The following is a 17,809-nucleotide window of genomic DNA, read 5'->3' on the forward strand; positions in this document are numbered from 1 at the left end:
TGTGCTGTGTACCAGCCAAAGAGGGTACTGGCAGATTGGGGCATTTTTTTTACAAATGTGCAAGTGTAGGAACTTCCAGATGTTGTTGCAGGAACTCCCAGCTGAGGCTGAAGAGAGCGGGAGTCTCTTCAACAACAGGGTCTTCATCCCTGAAACAGAGCTTCACACCCAAAATCATGGTTCCTAATCCCAGCCCAGAGCCTGAGAGAGGATGAATCTATAAGCTGTTCTCAGCCCATTCTACTTTTCCAAAACTCCTCTTTTTCACATACACATATAGGGAATGTGCTAGAATTCCACTCAGTTTGGATTTGGGACCAAATTTCCCATTAGTTGGCTTATTCTCCGTCACTAAGGATTGGATTTTAATGCAGTGAATTTATGCAGCTATTTTTTAAAACAGACTTTTTTTAAAAAAAAAATTGATTGTAAGAATTAAAATTTATCAATATTTCCTTTAAAATATTGATATTAATATTGGTATTTTGAAATATCAGTATTAATATTGATCTTTTTCCCAAGCAAAAGAAAAAAAGAGATTAGTAAAAGCAGTGGCTAGTGGATAAAGAACCTGAATCGATACCAGCTTGTTAAGTTGATGGAATGCTTGCCAATGGATCTCATCCCTAACTCATATCCATCTCCCCAACCCTCTCAGGAGTATTTAATGCCCCCCCCCCCACACACACACAGATTCCCCACTGGATCAGCGGATGAGATCTGCCCAACAAAGGAATGGTACGGAGCAGCAAAAGCTAAAATAATAAAGAATTAAGTAGATTACAGTATTTTTGGCTTATTTGTAACCACTTTGCCTCTGTCAGGCCTTGTGTCATGACAGGACACTCCCTGGCATCTCAACCATATTTTAATCCCCTGCTCCAATTTCTAGATTTCATTGGGGGGGGGGGAATAAGACACTAGCCCTTTCACTTGACATACAATAAAAAGAGTGCAAACAGAAGACACCCCCCAATTGCAAAAGCTCCCAACCCTGTGCTGTGAGCCCAGTCCAATAGATCTGGAAGTGGTGGATGCTACATGGCGGAGGACTGCCATTTTAATTACTCACAATGCCACTGAGATTTATTTAAAATGTAAAAGGAGCTGCCTTGGGGGCTGTTCAGAGATCGCAGCTGCTTTTTAACAAAAGGGCAATAGGAGGGGCAGACATAAGTAGTGGGCCTGGCCATCCCTGGGCCCAGCACTGTCCATGGATGCAAATTTGCAAGCCTTGCATCAGCTCAGTGAGAATCCTGCTTCTTCTTTCCAATTAGATTTATTTATTTATTTATTTAATTTAATTTATATACCGCCCTAAGCCCGAAGGTAGATATTGTAGACTGTCAACCTGCAGGCAGGGACTGTCCCTCGATGGGAGCCTTTTAGTTGAAATGCTCTTTCAATAGTTCCAGGATAATTGCCAGTTGCTCAGGAATGTTCTCTGCCTGCTTAAACATTAAGCGAAACATAATGGTTTATTTAAAGAAGTTTATAAATAAATCATATTATGGTTTATGTCTGAACAGATATGATTATATAACTTTCTCTTATGTTATAACAGAGGTGTTTGGGCCTCCAGACGCTGCTGATCATAGAATCATAGAATTGGAAGGGACCTGTACGGCCGTCGAGTCCAACCCCCTTCTCAATGCAGGATCTACAGCTCCCTTCAGCCTCAGATAGGCATGGGGGAGAAATTTGATTAAGTTCGCATATAAAGTGGCTGGGTACCAGCCAGATGAGCGACTAATAAATCAAATAAATAAATAAATAAATAATTAAATAAAGGCAAACCTACCAAATGTGCATTCTCTGAAACAAAAAAATCAAATTTGAATTTTTTGAAATTTGCCCATCTCCCAACTTTTGCAGTGCAGTTCTCCAGCCAAGAAATGTGTACAAAATTCCACATGCTAGGGTACAATGTGCATAAAAGTGCACATATTAGTGAAAATAACAGACAAAATGCATTAGATTAGGGAAAATAGCTTTCCATAAGTGTGTCTGTTAGGCAAAATTGCAAACAAAAATGCTTTTCTTGTGAGAAATTCTCACTGAAATGCTAATTTTTCTTGAGGTTTCTTTTAAAAAAAAAATGTCGCAAATCGCTGCAGAAATGTGGAAAATGGAATTTATGTTTGGAAAAATGAGAAAAAATGAGACAATGAAATGGAGAGATCCATCCATCTCTAGGCCTTGAAAGCATAGCCAATGGCCAGGGATGATGGGAGTTACAGCAACATCTGGAAGGTGAAAGCTTTTCATGACTGTTGTAACATATCAGGTGTAGTTGTGACTCCATTTAGACCAATCCTATAACTTACTGAAGAGACTCAGTAGAATCCTAAAAATGGAAGGCACCTCAAAGGTCATTAACATCCTAGCAATACAGGTAATCTGCTGCTACAGCAGATAGATCCAACTTCTGTCTTTTCCATGGTTGAACAGTGCATACTATCAGGAAGCTCTTTTAAATATTTAATCAAAATCCCCTTTACCATCATTTGGGTCCTATTCTCTGACCTTTCTAACGTGTGAAGATGGTTTGTGATTGATTAATTATACTTGGATGCTGCCTCTCCAGTTGTGTTCTCAAAGTGATCAACTCAAAAATTGTCACAGAAAGGTTATTTAAAAAAATAAAACAATTTTTTTTTAAAAAAAAAACCTGTAATGATACAAAACATTTAAATGAGGGCTTCCCAAACTGTGGTCTGTGAACCACCAGTGGTCCAAAAGCTTCATTCCGGTGGTCTGCAGCGTGTCTGTGGATTTGTGTAAAGACAGGAGATGGCACACCCATCACATTAAATACTCATATTGTTCTTTAATTGTATTTGTATTGCTGCTTTTATTTAGAATCACAGAATCGTAGAGTTGGAAGGGGCCTATAAGGCCATCAAGTCCAACCGCCTGTTCAATGCAGGAATCCAATTTAAAGCATCCCCAACAGGTGTCTGTCCAGCTGCCTCTTGAAGGCCTCCAGTGTTGAAGAGCCCACCACCTCCCTCGGTCATTGGTTCTACTGTCATACCGCTCTAACATTCAGGACGTTTTTCCTGATGTTCAGCCAAAAGCTGGCTTCCTGCAACTTGAGCCCATTATTCCATGTCCTGAACTTCTGGGACAATGGAGAAAAGATCCTGGTCCTCTTCTGTGGGACAACCTTTTGAGTACTTGAAGAATGCTCTCCCATCTCCCCTTGGTCTTCTCCAGGCAAAACATGCCCAGTTCTTTCAGTCTCTCCTTATAGGGCTTTGTTTCCAGTTCCATGTTCCAGTTTATCTACATCCTTTTTGCTGCCCTGGGCTCCTACTGGGAGGAAGGGTGGGATATAAATAAAATAATAAATAAATAAATAAAAAGTGTGGTGTCCAGAACTGGATGCAGTACTCAAGATGAGGCCTAACCAAGTCTGTGGGATTCAAATGGCAATAGAATAAAATACAATATATATGAAATGTAAAGGAGCAAAATAAATAAAAGTAAAATCATACAGCATCTAGCACGCTGCTTTACAATTGCTACAACAGGTGGAAAGCTAATTAAATGGCCCTACGAAGGCCCCCTGCAACGTTCAAGTGGTCTGTGCATGTGTGGAGGTCAGGAACTGATAGGTTAAACTGGTGCAGCTGCTAAAAATGTAGTACCAGCGCGAAGCTCAGAGAGGCAAATTTCACACCTGGTCTACAAATCTATGAAAAGTTCCCAAAGAGTATTAAAGGCCTGGGAATGGTTGCATCAGGCAAGTCTCTTTGTGGAATGCATTCCACAGAGAGGGTGGCGCTACCTGAAAAACCCTCTCTGTTAAGGAACCACCCGCATTCCCGCATCAGCAGTGGAAGCTGGAACATTAGGCTCACTCAGCTGCTATCAGCCTGCTTTCTTCTTACATCTGAGTCAGGTGTTGGTGGCCCTGGTCCTCCTCCTCAGGGTCAGCGTTGCCCCTTGTAAAACTCATCAGTGCGGAGGACAGGAATAAAACTAGAATTAGTTGGCTCTGCCTTTCATCGGCTCTGGCGCCACCTACTGTTGGGCACTCTACCTTCTGCCCCAAAAGTCCCAATGGGCACCAGGCCACCACTGAACATTAGGCAGGGGAACCTGAAGAAGGGCACCTGCTCCCTGAGCCCCTCCCCACCTGCTTCCCTTCCTACTTACAACCATGCCCTTCAACTAGTCTTCCTAGGACTCGGTCTCTAGGGCTTAATGCTGGGTAGATCTACATAGGTGGATATGTTTTGTCTGGGCGGATTGACTGTACAAGCAGCTTTCAACAGTCATGGCAGATCTCTTCTTCACCCCTCTTGCTCAGAGATTTAAGTTAGGGACCCTGATTTTCCCCTCCACCAAAGACAAAAATTAGGGAGAGTGTCTTGACTAATTACAGGCAAACAGTGATAACGCTATGGTGTTGTCTCCGTTTTGGAGTAAACGTTTTGTGGCCTGCAATGTTGGTGGATGCAACAAGATAACTCTGACTAAGGCTGATGGAAGTTAGAGGTCTCAGCAGCATCTCTAGGGCCTGATGCCATCATAGAGGGACAAGTATGGACAGGAAATGGTATGGTAGTATGCCAGGGTTTTGCTTAGTTTCCTACCATAGTGGGGAATGGCCCAAGGCCCAGCTTGCACAAACTTGCACTTCGTTGATCCTTCTGTTTTGTGCAAGCTGCATGCATGTCTGATGTCAATTTAACTTCAAAAAAGTGACTTTGAGGCATTAAAGGCCCTTGTGACTCATGTTTGCATAAAATTGTCACACACACACACCGTTTCTTTGTCAAAGCAGCTATATTTATTTATTTATTTATTTATTTTATTATACTTGTATACCCCCCCATAGCCGAAGCTCTCTGGGCGGTTTACAGTAACTAAAAATATTAAAACAAATGCAATTTAAAACAGATCTTATAAAAACAATTTAAAACACAGTTTAAAAATTAAACAGTATAAAACACATGCTAAAATGCCTGGGAGAAGAGGAAAGTTTTGATCTGGCGCCGAAAAGATAACAGTGTTGGCACCAGGCGCACCTTGTCAGGGAAATCATTCCATAATTTGGGGGCAACCACTGAGAAGGCTCTCCCCCTTGTTGCCACCCTCCAAGCTTCCCTTGGAGTAGGCACCCGGAGGAGGGCCTTAGATGTTGAGCATAGTGTACGGGTGGGTTCGTATCGGGAGAGGCGTTCCATCAGGTATTGTGGTCCCAAGCTGTGTAAGGCTTTGTAGGTCAAAACCAGCACCTTGAATTGAGCTCGGAAACATACAGGCAGCCAGTGCAAGCAGGCCAGAATTGGTTTTATATGTTCGGACCATCTGGTCCCTGTTACCAATCTGGCCACTGCATTTTGCAGAAGCTGCAGTTTCCAAACCATCTTCAAAGGCAGCCCCACGTAGAGTGCATTGCAGTAATCTAATTTGAAGGTTACCAGGCATGGACAACTGAAGCCAGGTTATCCCTGTCCAGATAGGGATGTAGTTGGGCCACCAACCGAAGTTGGTAAAAGGCACTCCGTGCCACCGAGGCTACCTGAGCCTCAAGTGACAGAGATGATTCTAAGAGAACCCTCAAGCTACGAACCTGCTCTTTCAGGGGGAGTGCAACCCCATCCAGGACAGGTTGGACATCCACCATCTGGTCAGAAGAACCAGCCACTAGCAGCATCTCAGTCTTGTCTGGATTGAGCCTCAGTTTATTAGCCCTCATCCAGTCCATTGTCGAAGCCAGGCACCGGTTCAGCACATTGACAGCCTCACCTGAAGAAGATGAAAAGGAGAAATAGAGCTGTGTGTCATCAGCATACTGATGGCAACGCACTCCAAAGCTCTGGATGACCGCACCCAACGGCTTCATGTAGATGTTGAACAGCATGGGGGACAGAAGTGACCCCTGCAGAACCCCATACTGGAGAGTCCAGGGTGCCGAGCAATGTTCCCAAGCACCACTTTCTGAAGGCGACCTGCCAAATAGGAGCGGAACCACCGCAATGCAGTACCTCCCACTCCCAACTCAGCCAGTCTCCTGAGAAGGATACCATGGTCGATGGTATCGAAAGCAGCTGATAGATCAAGGAGAATCAGCAGAGTTACACTCCCCCTGTCTCTCTCCCGACAAAGGTCATCATACAGGGCGACCAAGGCTGTTTCTATGCCAAAACCAGGCCTGATACCCGACTGAAATGGATCCAAATAATCAGTCTCATCCAAGAGTGTCTGGAGCTGGCCTGCAACCACTTGTTCAAGGACCTTGCCCAGGAATGGAACATTTGCTACTGGCCTATGGTTATTAAGATTTTCTGGGTCCAGGGAGGGTCTCTTCAGGAGTGGTCTCACTACTGCCTCTTTCAGGCAGCCAGGGACCACCCCCTCTCGCAGAGAGGCATTAATCACTTCCCTGGCCCAGCTGGCTGTTCCATCCCTGCTAGCTTTTATTAGCCAAGAAGGGCAAGGATCCAGCACAGAAGTGGTTGCACGAACCTGTCCAAGCACCTTGTCAATGTCCTCAAGCTGCATCAACTGAAACTCTTCCAAGAAATCAGGACAAGGCTGTGCTCTGGATACCTCTCTTGATTCACCTGCTATAACACTGGAGTCTAAGTCCTGGCAGATGCTAAAGATTTTATCCTGGAAGTGCCTAGCAAATTCACTACAGTGGGCCTCAGATGGTTCTACCATGTCCTTGGGGGCCAGAGTGTAATAGCCCCCGGACAATTCTGAAGAGCTCCACTGGGCGGCAGATTGATGATTTGATAGTGGCAGCAAAATACTGTTTTTTTGCTGCCCTTACTGCCCCTAAATACAGCTTACCATAGGCACTTACCAGTGTATAATTGCATCCACCAGGAGTTTGTCTCCATCTGCACTCAAGCCGTCTCTGATATTGTTTCATCACTCTCAGCTCTGGGGTATACCATGGAGCCGTATGAGCTCTACACAGGAGAGGGCGATCAGGAGCAATCATGTCAACTGCCCGGTCATTTCTGTATTCCACAATTCAACCAGGGTTTCAACAGGAGTGCCAGCCCTATCAGCCGGAAAACTCCCCAGAGCCCTTTGGAAACCATCCAGATCCATTAGTCTCTGGGGGTGGACAAACTTAATAGGTCCCCCACCCTTGCAGAGGGGAAAAGCTGCTGTGATACTTCAGCAAGCTGTGATCTGTCCATGACAGAGGGACTGATGTAAGGCCCCCCACATTCAGATCACCAACTCCATGTCCAGTTGCAAAAACCAGATCTAGAGTTTGCCCTGCTACATGTGTTGGGCCAATGGCGTATTGGGACAGTCCCATGGTTGTCATGGAGACCATGAAATCCTGAGCCGCCCCAGATAAGGCGGCCTCGACATGAATGTTGACATCCCCCAGAACCAACAGTCTGGGGGATCTCAACAGTACACCCGAGACCATCTCCGTCAGCTCAGCTAGGAAGTCTGTTGGGCAGTGGGGTGGGCGGTACACCAACAGAATCACCAGTTTGTCCCGCTGACCCAACATAAGGTGCAAACACTCCAGACCAGTAGTCACATGGACAGGGTGCTTGCAGAGGGAGATGGAGCTCCTGTAGACCACAGCAACCCCCCCTCCCCGACCTTCAGGTCTACCCTGATGCTGAACCAGGTACCCTGGTGGACATAGCTGGGAGAGACTGACTCCTCCCTGCTCACCCACCCAGGTCTCGGTTATACATGCCAGATCGGCTGGCTCATCCACAATTAAATTGTGAATGAGGGAGATCTTATTATGCACTGATCTGGCATTTAGGAGCAGCATCCGGAGGCCTGAGAGCTGGCTGATAGGGCAACCAACAAACCTGCAGGTGTGGGGAGGACCGGAACAAGGCACAGACGTTAACTGCCTGGGCCGCGTTCCCCTTATCTGGCAAGTCCTCCTCACAACGCCATATCTCCCTCTACCCGTCACTACACTAATTGGGGGCCCCTCAAGTCTCCCCACTTGGCTCTGAATCCTCTCTCCCAGGCACATGATTCAAGACCCACAAAAAGGCAAACAAAGCAGGAGCCACCTCAGTCAGCTGGCTTATGTATCCCCTCCGAGGAAGGGACAGGTGGAACAATATCGGCCACAGCTGGCTGAGTACCTGGGGCCTGGTCCTGCAAGGTGCCAACCTGCAGAGCAGGAGCCCAAGAAGGAGAGGGCGGTGATGATAGCCAAGCAGCAGCACAAGCAGGCAGATGGCTCTCCCTCCCTGGGCGGTGATGGTCCTCTTCCCTCTACAGGCACTGGGTCTCACAGTCCAGAACTGGGATTCTTTCCCCTTCAAGGTTCCTCTAGCTTTTCTTTCCTTTGACTTGTTCCCCATGTTGTCTTGGATTTTTCAAACTAGTGGTGCGCATATGCAGATGCTGTGGATGTTTTCTTTCTTCCTACAAATAAATTTTAGCAAATTGATGAGCGCTGAGTGGTCTTGCCATTTATAAATCCTGAATTGTTTTTGTTGGGTTATTTTTGTTGTTGTTTTGCTGCCTTCTTGCCATTCTCCTCTGGTATTCAGTAGAGTTTGGTCCGTCAGGGCAAATGGGGCAGTGCCTGAGCCCCCCACCTTCCTTCTTTCCTACTTACAACCTGTCCAGGGGGTGGCAGTGCTTGCCAGCTCACTCCTTCTTGGCCTCAGTGTTACCCTTGAAATCACAGCTGCTGGAAAACTGCAAGAGGGGAGAGTTGCTGTTGCACTCTGGTCCTGCTTGCAGGCTTCCCATGGGCATCTGGTTGGCCACTGAGAACAGGATGATGCACCGGATGGGCCACTGGCCTGATCCAGCAGGCTCTTCTTACGTTTTTAAGAAGAGGACAGGGACACAAATAGAATCCATTGGCTCTGCTGGCCACGGGGTGTGGCTCAACATGCCGTTTGGGCTACCTGCCTTCTATGTGACCAGTCCGAATGAGCACCAGCCACCACCATTGGCATTGTATCTCTGGGCATCTGGCTCCCGATTCACAAAGCCAGTGGAGGAGTCATGCTCAAAAGCCAGGAGTATGTACAGGGTCGCCCAATGGACCAATTTCGTTCTTTCCCTTGTTTCTTATCTGAGCTGACCTCTCCATACGGTCCCATCCGTCACCCCAAACCGTTTATCATAAAGCCATGAACAGAACTGGCATTTCTTGTTGCATGTATTTGTTTAGTCAGTCTCTCCAAGAAAGCTGTTTGCCAAATGTCTCCATGTCGTTGTTTGAATCTCACTTACTTTCACTGACTTCCAGTTCTTAGCAATCACTTGTCTTGCTGCTACTATGGCAATTCTTTTGTCAGTGTTCTCTAAATCACTTTAATCCATCTAGTGTACCAGCATTTGCTTTTTCAATCAGTGTTTCTATTGTTGATACTAGACTTCTGCTGCTAGAACTGTAAGACTGTATAACTGTTTCCATGTCAGTTAGGATTTAACTTGACTTTTCACTCTAGGAATGGAGCCAAAATGCTATCTTTGGTGTCTATTTAACTGCTTCTAATTTTAACTCCTGAAGTTAATCTTTATATTGTCATCCTGACTATTGTCTTATGTCACCTATACAATATAAGCCACTTGTACTATGCTTCAGCTCTCAGTTTATAAATCCATTTATGTTTATCTGCATTATGAAACAGTGGGTGGAACAGAATAAAAGGGTGTTAAAGGGGAGATAGCTGTAACTTTAAGGAATGGGTTATCTACAATTTTTGAGTTCAATTTGGCACTTTAAGGTACAAGGAAGTGCCCTGCTCTTACCTATGCCAGTCTTTGATGTTTCCATATCAATCCATTGTTTCCTTTTATGATAAGGTATTACAGTATAGGTATCACTTGATGTATCTGAAATGTCTCATAATACCAATGAAAATTTGGCACCATATTCCTAATTCCCCCTTTCCCTCCTTTCTGTGCATTACATTAGTACTTAGCCTGGTCTACTTTCCTTAGGTATAAATACAGTGGGGTCCAGGGGTTTAGTTGTCCAGGGTCTCGGGGGGTCTTAGACCCCTCACTTCTTTGGGAGCCAGGTCCCAGCAGGGTCCCTATGTCTCCAGCATCCTACAAACCAATCGGCATGAAAAGGGAGTGTATGAGTCGCTGAGAAGAGTCTTCTAACAAGCTTCCTTGTCCTTTCCTGCTGATTGGAACTGATCAGAGAGAAAGGAGGGGAGTGAGCCACTGAGAAGACTCTTTTCAGTAGCTAACACCATCCTCCTTTCATGCTGATTGGCTCCTAGGGACATCTGTTGTTGTGGGAGAAGGCATGAACAAGGATCTGCTTCTCATCCCAGGTGCAAAAAAGGGTGTGTGTGGCTGTGACTACCATGAAGGGACCCTGCACTTCTGAATTTGCCATTATATCCTACTGGTGGGGTGGAAGGCAGGAAGCCCAAACAATAGATGGAACTGGAGCCAAAGACACACAGAGCCAACAAAGTCTAGTTCCCATCCTCTTCCTCCCTGCTGCAAGGGGCAACAGTGAGACTACAGCTGACAGGCAGATCCACCCATTGACTGAAGGCAAGCAAGAAGGTAGACAGGTGGGGGCTGGCTGAGGGTGGTGGGGCAATGCCCCATTTGCCCTGATGGGCCAGCCTCCGCTGTGTAAACGTGTTCAGCAGTTTTTGCCACATATCTAGCTCTGGTTTAGGAATAAAAATGGACAGCGCCTAAAATCAATATAAATATTGAGGTGCTGTATTGTTTTTAATTCCATTTATTTCCCCCCAACCATGAATCAAAATGTTTAGGATTTGGGTTGAATGGACAGCAACCCCCCACCCCCCCACAAATACAGGAACACTTCAAATACTGGTTTGTAAAACATCATTATGATACCTGGGAAGAAAAATCACCATGGCAGTTTTCATGCCAAAACTGGACTTGAAAAACTGATGCAGCCACATGATTAGAAATAAGCATTTTTATGTATTAAAAGTTACATACCGCTTGATTGTAAAAAAAAAGCTGTTTACAAAAGACAGATTGGATCTTAGGATCCATGTCCACAATTTTCACTCAATACGGAACAAAAAACATTGTTTACACTTAGAACATCGTTTCCAGGATGTCAGTGAATCGTGCTAATTTTGCATATGATATTTCAATAAGAAATCTCTTCTTTTTCATTAGTACTCTGTCATTTGTGGCCATTTGTTGCCATGTTACAGCAAGAAGATTCTTTGACTGAATGTAATAAAACATTGTGAATACAAATAAAATAAAACAGAATTTCCATACATATCGTATAGAAATATATAAATTGTATGGATATAAAAGGAAATGCAACATAGAAATACATTAAGTAAACTTTGATGATGCACAGTGTGAAAATGGGAATGGCAGTTTTCAGTACCAAATCAACAATGAGTTGACTTCTTCTGCCCTCTGGTGGTGAACATTTCATTGATTGCTTTTGAACAGGTGAGACTGGCTTCTGTTACGTGCACCCACCTTGGTCTTTGGCTTCAAATCATTCTGAAAAAATATGTTCCAATCCTTGTGATTTGGAATAAAGGGGTAATTTAAACAGGGCGGGATATAAATCAAATAATCAATCAATAAATAATAGGCAGTGCCCATCAGGAGCCCAGGGCTTATTCTAGCTTAGTATTGTCTCTACAGGAGTCCAGGCTTTTCCAGCCCCCAGGGATTGAATGTCCGTGCAAAGCTATGGGCCTTTCCCAGTAACAATGTGATTCTGGGTTGTATCCAAAGTTTTCTGTCTGCTGGTATATAAGAGCGCTTGTGCTACACATTGCAGTTTTTAAAGGTTGTGCAACAAAGGAATCCATTGTGACAATTGTGTGAGCGGAAACTTGTCGTGCAACAGCTGACGCTTGTTACACAATCTGTTGGGTAACCACATTTGGTAATGTACTTGAGTGACGCACTACACCCTCTCTAGCTCCATTATCCATAGATTGCATTTATTATTTTTTATGTCTCCACAATATGTCATAGAGGGCACTCCATCTACCGCACTTTCCCAGGATCTGCATTGGCATGTTCAGTTAGTGGCTTCTGCCTGCACTACACATATAGGGTGGTAGACAGGGCCTCCCAGGGACTTGTTCCGTGTGCATGCTTGTTTTTTGAAATTGTAGGTAGCTATGCATTTTTGTGTGTGTGGTAAAAATGAGCTGGTACTCATACCTTGATAAAAGCGTTGTGAGTGCCAGCATAACATGGTTACCAAGGGCAGAAGAATAAAGAGGTGCTGGTACTCTGTGCACTGGTGGATTCCATTTTTAAAAAGCCACCCCACCTCAGTCTCAAGAGCAATGGCACAGTATGCATCTATGGACCCAGTGTCATTCGTCCGCTTGTGTGAAAGCACTCCCTGATGCTCCTTGACAGGCAGCAGCTGTGGTTAGGGTGTGATTCAAGAGGCCAGAGCATATACTATAACACCTCTTGAGCCTTCCAGTTGCGGCAAACACATCTCTCTGGCTCCTAGTTCCTGATTCCGGTCTCCCTGCCTTGCTGTATTGTACCTTGCCTGAAGTTCCTGTGATACTGACCTTGGACTGTTGCCCGACTTTGTCTCTGGATTGTTTGTGGACCTAGATGGATTCTCCCTGCATTGCTTCTGTTTGCTTGGAGTCTGCTGTCATCTGGAGCCCTGTCCTCACAGTGAGTACGTTGGTAAGGCTTATATCTCCTGTACCCAAGATCCTAGCCCCTGAGGGTTTCCCCTAGAGCAGTCTTTCCTAACCTTTGGGTCCCCAGATGTAGCTGAACTAAAACTCCCATCAGCCCCAGCCAGCATGGCCATTGGCCAGGAATTATGGGAACTGGAGTCCAGCTACATCTGGGACCCAAAGATTGGGAAAGGCTGCCCCAGCACACCAAAATCTGGAGCGTGGAGCAGCTGGAAGACTTTAGACTCTGCCAATGCGAATAAACAGTATATCCTCATTAAGATGAAGTTTAATCTTTGCCATGGGGTGGGGTGGTGGGAGAAAGTACACAAACATCAGCATGGGATAATTATCTCCGTTCTCTGCTTGTGGTCTTCCCAATATGGTCACTATGGCATGCAGGATGCCCAACTTGGTGGGCTGTTGGTTTGGCAACTCTTGGGTAGTTAGTTGGTGCATTTAGGTGTCACGATAAAACCATTGTTTCGACATGCTTCAGGCTCTGCAAGCTTTCACTTGCATTTTGGACGAACCCAGGAAACTGTGGTTTAATCTTAACTATGGTTTCTTGGAAACAAGCCAACTTATGAAGCAGGCAAATTTCAAAACATTCCAGGAGTGTATTTTGTTGCAAATGAACCTGTACCAAGGTTCTACAAATAAATTGTGCTCAAACATTTGTGAAGTCTTATTGACTTACGAGCTTTTGCATCATGGTCCAACCAAACCATGGGTACTGTTTCTGATTTTCGGCAATATCTTTCTGATCTGCAGCTAGAAATAGTGCCAACAGTCTCCTTTGCACAAGAGTCTTGGATGTCTTTGACAGCAGAGAGTTACAATTATAATTGAGACTGCTAGAGCTTGACTTGGTGGTGCATAAAGGCTAACATCTGATGTGGTGTTGACTTAGTGGTGCCAGATGCACCTATAAATTATTTTGAGGACACTCTCAAGAGTGCAGAAGCAGATTTAAGCAGTTTTCTGTGCCACCTGACATTCCACTAGGTGGATTTCAACCCAGTGAGTAGATGAGCTCCTGGCTTTCCGGGAACGACTTCATTTCCTTGAGGCCAAGGTGGCGGACCTGGAAAAGCTGAGAGAGGCAGAGAGGTGTGTGGAAGAGGCCTTCAGGGATGTTATAGCTGTGTCCCACTCCAACGATGATAGCTCTCCTGCTATCATGGACAACGATGGTCTCGGGGAAGGAGAGCATCCAGCTGAGGAAGAGGGAAACGATCCCTTAGAAGGGACCCATTCCTTGGGGGATGAGCAGCTATCCTCTCGTGCCGAGGATATATCTCCAGGGGGTGGAGGGATCCTTGTAGTGGGTGATTCGATCATTAGGAACATAGACAGTGGGGTGTGTGATGGGCGTGTAGACCGCAAGGTGTTTTGCCTGCCTGGTGCGAAGGTTGCGGATATCGCCCGTCATTTAGTTTGGTAGGCAGTGCTGGGAAGGAGTCAGTGGTCGTGGTGCACGTTGGCACCAACGACATGGGGAAATGCAGCCGTGAGGTCCTAGAAGCAAAATTTAGGTTGCTAGGTAGGATGCTGAAAGCCAGGACCTCCAAGGTGGCTTTCTCTGAAATGCTACCAGTTCCACGCGCAGGACCAGCCAGACAGGCTTCGCAGTCTCAATGCGTGGATGAGACGATGGTGTCGGGTGGAAGGGTTTGGATTTGTTAGGCACTGGGGAACATTTTGGGACAAGCCGGGCCTGTACAAAAGGGAGGGGCTCCACTTGAACCAGAATGGAACCAGACTGCTGGCACTTAAAATTAAAAAGGTAGCAGAGCAGCTTTTAAACTGACTGAGGGGGGAAACCTGACAGGAGCTGAGAAAGGTCCGGTTCGGAATAAACCTCCCCCCTGGGATAAAAACCAAAGAAATGATGAAATTTTAAAAGGGGTAGGCCTAGAAGTAGGCATTGTGAGAGCAGGGGCACAGGATATAAATTCAGAAGAGCAAAATTACCACAGGCCTAACCACAAGTGCCAAAGACACTTGAAGAGAGACACTGCTTACAAGTGCCTGTACGCTAATGCTAGGAGCCTCCGAACCAAGATGGGAGAACTGGAGTGCTTGGTCTTAGAGGAGAGCATTGATATAGTGAGCATAACGGAGACCTGGTGGAATGGAGAAAACCAGTGGGATACGGTTATCCCTGGATATAAACTATATCGGAAGGACAGGGAAGGACGTATTGGTGGCGGAGTTGATCTATACGTGAAAGAAGGCATTGAATCCAGCAAGCTCGAAACCCCAAAAGAGGCAGACTCCTCCACAGAATCGTTGTGGGTGGTGATACCGTGCCCCAGGAGGGACTTAATACTGGGAACGATCTATCGTCCCCCTGATCAAAATGCTCAGGGAGACCTTGAGATGAGATATGAAATTGAAGAAGCATCCAAACTAGGAAATGTGGTAGTAATGGGTGACTTCAACTACCCGGACATAGACTGGCTGCATATGTGTTCCAGTCATGACAAAGAAGCAAAGTTTCTAGATATTCTAAATGACTATTCCCTAGACCAGTTGGTCATGGAACCGACCAGAGGGACGGCAACCCTGGACTTAATCCTCAGTGGGGACCGGGACCTGGTGCGAGATGTAAGTGTTGTTGAACCGATTGGGAGCAGTGACCACAGTGCTATTAAATTAAACATACATGTAACTGGCCAATTGCCTAGAAAATCCAACACGGTCACATTTGACTTCAAAAGAGGAAACTTCACAAAAATGAGGGGATTGGTAAAAAGAAAGCTGAAAAACAAAGTCCAGAGGGTCACATCACTCGAAAATGCTTGGAAGTTGTTTAAAAACACTATATTAGAAGCTCAACTGGAGTGCATACCGCAGATCAGAAAAGGTACCGTCAGGGCCAAGAAGATGCCAGCATGGTTAACGAGCAAAGTCAAGGAAGCTCTTAGAGGCAAAAAGTCTTCCTTCAGAAAATGGAAGTCTTGTCCGAATGAAGAAAATAAAAAAGAACACAAACTCTGGCAAAAGAAATGCAAGAAGACAATAAGGGATGCTAAAAAAGAATTTCAGGAGCACATTGCTAAGAACATAAAAACCAACAACAAAAAATTCTATAAATATATTCAAAGCAGGAGACCATCTAGGGAGACAATTGGACCCTTGGATGATAAGGGAGTCAAAGGTGTACTAAAGAACGATAAGGAGATTGCAGAGAAGCTAAATGAATTCTTTGCATCTGTCTTCACAGTGGAAGATATAGGGCAGATCCCTGAACCTGAACTAACATTTGCAGGAAGGGATTCTGAGAAACTGAGACAAATAGTGGTAACGAGAGAGGAAGTTCTAAGCTTAATGGACAATATAAAAACTGACAAATCACCGGGCCCGGATGGCATCCACCCGAGAGTTCTCAAAGAATTCAAATGTGAAATTGCTGATTTGCTAACTAAAATATGTAACTTGTCCCTTGGGTCCTCCTCCGTGCCTGAGGACTGGAAAGTGGCAAATGTAACGCCAATCTTCAAAAAGGGATCCAGAGGGGATCCCGGAAATTACAGGCCGGTTAGCTTAACTTCTGTCCCTGGAAAACTGGTAGAAAGTATAATTAAAGCTAGATTAACTAAGCACATAGAAGAACAAGCCTTGCTGAAGCAGAGCCAGCATGGCTTCTGCAAGGGAAAGTCCTGTCTCAGTAACCTATTAGAATTCTTTGAGAGTGTCAACAAGCATATAGATAGAGGTGATCCAGTGGACATAGTGTACTTAGACTTTCAAAAAGCGTTTGACAAGGTACCTCACCAAAGGCTTCTGAGGAAGCTTAGCAGTCATGGAATAAGAGGAGAGGTCCTCTTGTGGATAAGGAATTGGTTAAGAAGCAGAAAGCAGAGAGTAGGAATAAACGGACAGTTCTCCCAATGGAGGGCTGTAGAAAGTGGAGTCCCTCAAGGATCGGTATTGGGACCTGTACTTTTCAACTTGTTCATTAATGACCTAGAATTAGGAGTGAGCAGTGAAGTGGCCATGTTTGCTGACGACACTAAATTGTTCAGGGTTGTTAAAACAAAAAGGGATTGCGAAGAGCTCCAAAAAGACCTCTCCAAACTGAGTGAATGGGCGGAAAAATGGCAAATGCAATTCAATATAAACAAGTGTAAAATGATGCATATTGGAGCAAAAAATCTTAATTTCACATATACGCTCATGGGGTCTGAACTGGCGGTGACCGACCAGGAGAGAGACCTCGGGGTTGTAGTGGACAGGATGATGAAAATGTCAACCCAGTGTGCGGCAGCTGTGAAAAAGGCAAATTCCATGCTAGCAATAATTAGGAAAGGTATTGAAAATAAAACAGCCGATATCATAATGCCGTTGTATAAATCTATGGTGCGGCCGCATTTGGAATACTGTGTACAGTTCTGGTTGCCTCATCTCAAAAAGGATATTCTAGAGTTGGAAAAGGTTCAGAAGAGGGCAACCAGAATGATCAACAGGATGGAGCGACTCCCTTACGAGGAAAGGTTGCAGCATTTGGGGCTTTTTAGTTTAGAGAAAAGGCGGGTCAGAGGAGACATGATAGAAGTGTATAAAATTATGCATGGCATTGAGAAAGTGGATAGAGAAAAGTTCTTCTCCCTCTCTCATAATACTAGAACTCGTGGACATTCAAAGAAGCTGAATGTTGGAAGATTCAGGACAGACAAAAGGAAGTACTTCTTTACTCAGCGCATAGTTAAACTATGGAATTTGCTCCCACAAGATGCAGTAATGGCCACCAGCTTGGACGGCTTTAAAAGAAGATTAGACAAATTCATGGACAGGGCTATCAATGGCTACTAGCCATGATGGCTGTGCTCTGCCACCCTAGTCAGAGGCAGCATGCTTCTGAAAACCAGTTGCCGGAAGCCTCAGGAGGGGAGAGTGTTCTTGCACTCGGGTCCTGCTTGCGGGCTTCCCCCAGGCACCTGGTAGGCCACTGTGAGAACAGGATGCTGGACTAGATGGGCCACTGGCCTGATCCAGCAGGCTCTTCTTATGTTCTTATGTTCTTATGAATATTTCTTACCAATCTTGTTTCTAATAGTTGGAACCTAGTCTCATTTTATGGTTTGGGTAAACTGTAGTTAACCTCAGATAGGAAGCCTGGAATCTCCTTGTGGCTGCACCAGAGGAGATGATAGGGGGAACAAATACGTTCTATT

Source organism: Rhineura floridana, chromosome 21 (assembly GCF_030035675.1).
Source record: "Rhineura floridana isolate rRhiFlo1 chromosome 21, rRhiFlo1.hap2, whole genome shotgun sequence".
NCBI lineage: Eukaryota > Metazoa > Chordata > Lepidosauria > Squamata > Rhineuridae > Rhineura > Rhineura floridana.